Raw genomic sequence first — 7256 nt, forward strand, 5'->3', positions numbered from 1 at the left:
AGTGGTAAAAGGAATGGTGATGAGCCTGGAACAACACGGTGACCTTTAAGGTCGAAATATTTCGTATGACCGCTTGTACACCTCCATACCACTCGCGCAGTGGTTGCTTGACAGGGGTATAACGTCAGTGGGAACCCTCAACGCTATACGTAGAGGAATACCCCTGGAAGTGAAGCAAGTGAGTGGTAGGGAGGAATTTTCGTACGAAATTTATTGGCAGACGAGTGAAGCTGATCTCAGCCTACATTCTTATGTAGTAAAAACGAAGAGTTCTAGCATGCGGAATGTGTTGATGTTGGCGACCATGCAACCTCTATTGGGGATTACCAAGGATGACGGCAAAAAGAAGCCAGGCTTGTATAAGCTTTACGACTTCAGAAAGGGTGGCACCGATATCATCGACCAAAGGATGGGTTCATTCACAGGCAAAGCGAGGACAACTACTGCGTTTGCTTATTTTTTGGATACTTGCCGCGTCAACGCATCTACAGTTTTAGCACTAAATGAAGGGACTGATCCACGCAAGCGAAAATCCTTCGACTTCGGTTGGGAACTTGCCATGGAACTCGTGAAGCCATTCATAAAGTCGCGATCTCTCCAGGGCCTGAACTATCACACCATACATAAGATTGAAGCAGTAATAGGGAAACAACCTTCAACAACAACTCCAAGCGGCAGAAGGGCCACTCTGCCCCAACTATCGTCGACACGACGTAGATGCGACGTATGCAAACACGCTATTATGGGAGAAGGTGCCAAGACCATAAAAAATTAACTACCAAAAAACCGTGGCCAATGTCAGTGCTGTGAAAAGCCTTTATGCCCTGCACAGTGCACATTCCATACGAGTATATCAAGCTTGCTTTTGCGCAGAATAAACTATTTGAATGATTGCGGTTTTATAAACATTGGCTTCAACCACAGCCTAAATAAAACGCGGAGCTCAATGAAAGATTTTCCTTTTTTCCTTTTATTAGACAGATAGCTATTTTTACGTTGATTCAACATATCAAGACGTTGAATACTTGTAAACATGCGCGGTTTTGCAATCAGATTGCTTATCAAAATCATCTATCTTTTTTTTGTATAAAAAGTGGGTCATAAAACTAATCGTAATACTCGATGTAAAATTCAGCATTTTTATATGCTGAAACAGTATTGTATTCATATTTTATTAATCCATTTTCTATTTAGAAAATAGCAATATAATGCGGTTTGAACAAAGCTGAATTTTAGTACGGATACAACGACTGATTTTACGACTTTTATACAAACAAGGACAGAAGAGAAGTAATCTAATTGCAAACCCGCGCATGTTTACATCGTCTTGCATTGTTGAATCCACGTCGAAATTTCAATGTGCCTCTTTGCATATTCCTAAATATTACTGAACTTGTGTGTACATAACCTGACAGAACACAGGTTGCTTTACCATTGAATCAAGTTGAAAAACGTTGCTGCAAGAGCCTTGTGCCAATTGCTGCAGTCCGGTATTACTGTAACCAAATCAAAAATACTTATAAATAAATATTGAAATATTGATGAAATACTTATCAATATTTTGCTGCCAAACTGACATTTTTATCGCATAAACGCCCATTAGGCGTCTAATTCTTTGTAAAGTATTTCTCCAGGTTCACAATGATTTGACGCATGATAAATACTACTTTGAATAAATCTAAATATTGTTTGGATTTTAGTGTGTGACGTATGAATCTTAGAGAGCTTATTGAATCCACAAGAAAATGACCCGAGGCATTACAGATTTTCCTTTTGACGAAAAGCGTTGTGACGTTCTGTTAATTAATGAACCGTAACTGTTTTATTTTGAATTTCTTTCTGACTTCTGTTTACGTAGACTAGAGCATCATCGACTTTATCGGGTAATCTTACTTCTAGTACTAGCCTTGTATGTAGCCGAGTTCACATTGAACTTACATTGAGAGACGCTGTTGCAACTACAATACATTGCATTTAAACCGCGTTTTTTGTCGCATGATCTTCCATTCGTTTCGTGGATTACATAATAATATTTGATAACGCCACCCTGCTTCTTCAGCTGGTCTACATTTGTTAATAAAGCGTAGGAGTTGCTGTTCTTGGAACCGAGGTCACAAGATCATAATCCAAATTGGTGTGACACGCGTTCAGAAATCTCATTACTGCATGTAATTGATGAAGCATTGTTCTTTTAGTCAAGGAGCGAGCTTATGTTTGAGCGTGGGAAAAGTTATTATTTTGCATGAAAAATATAGATTCAAATTGAGATTATGTAAAAAAATTTAATCACTACATTGCAATGCATGTTCTTCATTACTCTACCAAAAAATAATGTGTAAACTCACGCTACAATTGCTTTAATCGCAAAATAATCCAAAAGTCATAAGTCACCTCAACATTTCAACGTCTATGAGCAGTTCTAAAATTCACATAGTTTTAATTTTCGGATATGCTCAGCGTGAATAATTTTACAAAGTGAATCTCAAAGTTTGAAACCGTACCTTAAAAAATAACAGAGATATCTCTCCTAAAGCATAAGAAGAATCGACAGCCCCCCCCCCCCAAAAAAAACTGAGCAAGACTCCAGGGAGCCCAACTTTGTAAGGGTTAAAGCCTTCGTTTTATTATTCATGCATGCATTATACGGTAGGGGATAAAATGACATGATTGACTGAACCTTTAGCCTATCCTCGAACCAGGAAAGATTTTTGCAGAGCTTAATCCTGGCAGTTTCGCATAACCTACTTGTAGAAGCTTCGAACGCGTTTTTCAAACAACCACTGACGCCATCATGCCATAGTAATTTATTATTGGTGACAAAAAGTATGCACGCAAGTGTTGAGTATGAGAAATGCTAATAACAAACTAATTATTAAACTACTATATAGCCTGCGTGTAGGCTACTTGACAACAATATTGGTCACATGGCCTACAGTAATGCATAAAATCATAGATCCTACCACATATGTTCTTACTAAATAGTCTGGTTTAACACACAACAAAGAACTATTTTGTCATCAAAAATGCTTAGACTGACTTTTAAAAATGTTTTCTTGCCTTCCTCGTAGCAAAATTATTCAAAATCTCATCACAATTTATTTTCCTCATTTGTCACTTTTGATACACAGACTAGGCTACTTAGTGCAAATAACCTGTTTTGAGATATTATGGACTTCACAAAACTTCATCTCTGACAGTGGCCCCCACCCAACCGGAATGCTTTTGCCAAGAAAGCCTGGGCGTGGTACAATCGCCTGCACAACAGCATCAAATTGTTTTGCTCCAATATGCACAAATAGAGTATGACGTGCACCATCCTCGATCTGTGAGTGTGGCAAGAAGAAAAATGCCACATATCACACTATCTGCAACTGTGCCATCTATCATGCGCCAAATCATGTGAGTGAATTAAATCAAGTCAATAACTGCTCGATACCTCCCCAAACATCCATTCAGAGTCACCGCCAGTGCTCAAGGGTGGTGAAAAGCGGAGCCCCTTGGAAGGGCAAAGGAAACAAAATATTTAAGCAATGAAAAAGTTTATCTTCATTTGTTTTTAAGTCTTGAAAAGGTCGTGCGCATCTGGCAACCATTAAGCTGAGAAATAGCCGAAAGATTGATTGCACATTTGGGAAAGTCATTTGACTTGTTTTGCTGTAGACTATATAATTCGATAAAGGTCCTAAGCCTATGAAACAAAACATGCTCTTCTCTTCTGCAGGCCTGTAGTTTGGTCTCATGTTGGCAACAACGCGCGTATTAGTCCACAACTTGAGGTGTGTAAAAAATCACAGTTGGTTAAAAATTAGCAGATACTTTTTTTAATCAATATCAACAGTTAAACCATTTGCAAATTGACAGTTAAAAATGTAGGCTGTGTTAGCCTATAGGCTACTAAATTTCCGTAAAAAAAATAAACACACCGGAAATTTAACTTGCATTAGGACCTCTTTATAAATACCAACTTTATTAGAACTGTTTGTCAGAGCATTTCACGTTGTTACCAAGTAAAAGTTTCTACAAATATAATGCTCCGGAAGTTTGAGCCTTAAGGTCGAAATAGTGGCGTCCTGTCTGCAGTTAGGCTATGCTTAAATATTGTTAAATAAAAGTGGTTTAATTTAAAGTTTGAGGCCCTTAAATCTTGAGGCTTTAGGCTTCAGTGTTTCTGATCTAGTGGTAAATCCGTTACTGACTGTATGTATGGTAGCCTATGCCGCCATGCTTTTTTCTGTAGCCTAAGCTTATTAAGATAAATCACAAATCAAACGTTTTTCTAAATGGAGACTGAAACATAATTTTAATCAAAAACTTAAATTTCCAGCTTTAATTTGGTAACTTTTGCTCAATTTTTGCTCTAAAAACGTTACAAAATATCAACTAAATCTTTCACTTAACTGTACGATTGCAAGATTCAAAGAAAAAATCACACTGCTTTGATGGTTATTTCTTTTGCTCTTCTGCTCAGTATTTACATTCAACTTTAGTCCTTAAGTGACACCTGCAACATTGGCCTGCTTGTATCGTTCTATTTTTGAGTTTACAAAGCTACCTAATGGAATGGAAGGTCTGCGTGCCTTGGATGATAAAACCCAAAACTGTCTTCTCTCTAGTAGCCTTTCAGCTTAGACCGAGAACATCGTGAATCTGGGGTGGTAAAAGAATAGATCCTTGGCCCCAGAGGCTCACACGACGACAACGATCTCTGAAATCAGGTAAGGCAATGCCGTCCAAGTTGATAAATTTAAGATTTATCCCTAAAGTTGGCATATACCATCGAAAGTCGATATTACAAACTTTTTTTTTGCATCCAAACCAAAACAAACGACCATCCATCCAAACCTGCTATGTAATATGTATGTCAATAACTACCTAACTAACGTAGGTCTCACTGGCAGTTCAACAAAACTACTTTCTATTTAACCAAAGCATAAACGTTGAGTCTTTTCAGAAAAGTGAAGCCATTTTAAATTTTATATCTGTAGTAAATTTTTAAAAAGTTTTTATTTTCACACACCCTGGTTCGTCTGAATAAGTTGGGTTTTTAAATTTGGCTTCTTTGCTTACTTTCAATAGGCTCCTTGCAGACGTTGAAGCTATATGGAAACGGTTACTATTTCTGAGACTCCTTTATCTACATTTTGTAAAACTACAATTTTATATAGCCTATTTTCTTTCTCAGCGTTTAGTGCCTGTTTAGTTTCGTTTTTAATGAAAATTGCTAAAACGTATCAATGCATATCGAATAGCCTACGTGAGATTCAGTAAACTTGCGAAAATGTTTTTCATAGCTTGAAACTGCAATTTTGTTTGAAATATATTGAACGTTTCACGATTTTGCGTGTCATCCTTGTGTAGGGGCCATGCTGATCTTTTCTGCATCGTTCCAATTTTAGTAGGCTATATTAACTGCCGAAGCTCGAAACTGCAGTTTTTTCCTCTAACTCTTCAAAGACTTCAAGAGATATCGTCAAAATAAAGTAGGCTAAATGTGGTGAAGTACTTATAGTTGTTAGGGAAGAAGAGAAACAGTGTGTAAATATTGAATGGATCAGAGTAGGCTAATTCACATAAACGAAGAAATTTTAAGACTTTGATGGCAAAGATACATTGGTTGACGGTTTTAAAAATGTGATTTTTGAATTTTCTGGAAACAAAATTACATTTCTAAAACGGTCAGCCAATGTTTTATGCCGTCAAAAGAGAAAAGCCCCTTATCTTTCTCATCACTAAAGAGATTTTCTATTCTAACAACAAAGACGGCTTGCCTACCATAAAATACAGTAACGTAAATTACCAATTCAAGTGCCACTGCGATACTTGGTATATGTAGGCCTCATGTTCCAACGTCTGGAGAAAAGAGTTAAACAACATGTCCCAAAAGTAGCCCAATTAGAGAAGAAAACAAGAAAACCAGAAATCAACCAAACCGTCTATGCAAAACCGTTAATTACAAAATTATACTTTGTGGCTCTGCATTCGGCAATAGACCTTTTGCATAACAAACCAACAGAGCGTGACGTTGGAGTCGTGAACGACCAGCCGCTGTTCACAATGCTGTGCGATAGGGTTAGTGGCGTAGTTTGCAGGCGAATAAATTGTTTAACGTTTGCTTTAGCTGTTGTTTTGTGGTCTTTACAGGCGTGCATCAGTGTTTCAGTATAATTTGCCAGAAAATAAAACTCTTTTAAGTTGTAAACTTAGGCTACAGAAGTGTAAACCTTCGACCAGTTCTTTGCTGTATTGGAAGCGATCTTGCCAGGCAAAGATAGGAAGAATTTCTTGTATTATACAGCTTCAAAAGCTAAGCATGCAAATCAAAATGTTGATGCAGAACTTAATGACGAGGCTACTTTCGAAATACCTCAAAATGCTACAGGAGCACTGCATCTACATAGATTAGCGGTGGAAGATTGAATTTTTGCTGGTGTTGAAGCTTCGCCTGGGTTTGTTTTATACAGACTTAAAGCACAAGGTTTGGTATTAGTTCTGCATTCGTACTGTACTGTACATCGTATTTTTCATTCATGAATGCACCTCATGTATTTAAGGTTGATTGGTTTAAGAACATATTCCCTCATCGTGACGTTATCATAGCAACCATGAAGCCAGACTTCTAAAAGGACTACCCAAGCACCATGATCATCATCGACTGCAGTGAAGTAGGCCTACGTCTCGAAACACTGTCCTCACTTCACCGTCAGTCGCAAACGTACTCGAACTATAAAAGTACGAACACTGCAAAGACATTATAGTCATTAGTGGGAGTTGATCCAAATGGGAGTAATATGTTTGTATTTCAGTTGTACACTGGTAATGTGAGTGACAAAGAAATATATCAGAGGAGTGGATTTTTTCACCTTTTGAAGCAGAAAATAGCTGCTAATGAACTGCACGTCATGATGCTGTTATGGTATAGAAAAAGACTTAGCCTACATGGTATTGGTCTACATTTGAATATCTCACCGTTCCTAGGCAGAAGGCCTCAAATGAGTGAGGACAAAGGGTTGAATAAACGAAGTATTGCACGCCATCGCATTCATGTAGAGAGGACCATAAAAAAATTTGTCAATTTCACATCTTCGACAGGAAAATACCAGTGACTATGCTTGGTATCATCAATAAAATGTGGTTGGTTCGTTGCATATTATGTTATGCAGAATGAAAATAAAATGTTGCAAGACAAGGTGCCACTATCGTGGTCCATAATTCCCCGTCAAAATGCACACGCTTCACAATGGCGTCCTAAATTGCCT

The 7256-nt window shown here is 37.7% G+C and overlaps 1 pseudogene; it reads right to left on the minus strand.

The window, feature by feature from the left end:
• Positions 1 to 5313: 5313 nt before the first annotated feature.
• Positions 5314 to 5414, minus strand: LOC145773091 (U6 spliceosomal RNA; annotated as a pseudogene).
• Positions 5415 to 7256: the final 1842 nt, after the last annotated feature.

This window comes from Aplidium turbinatum, chromosome 6 (genome assembly GCF_918807975.1).
Source record: "Aplidium turbinatum chromosome 6, kaAplTurb1.1, whole genome shotgun sequence".
Classification (NCBI taxonomy): domain Eukaryota; kingdom Metazoa; phylum Chordata; class Ascidiacea; order Aplousobranchia; family Polyclinidae; genus Aplidium; species Aplidium turbinatum.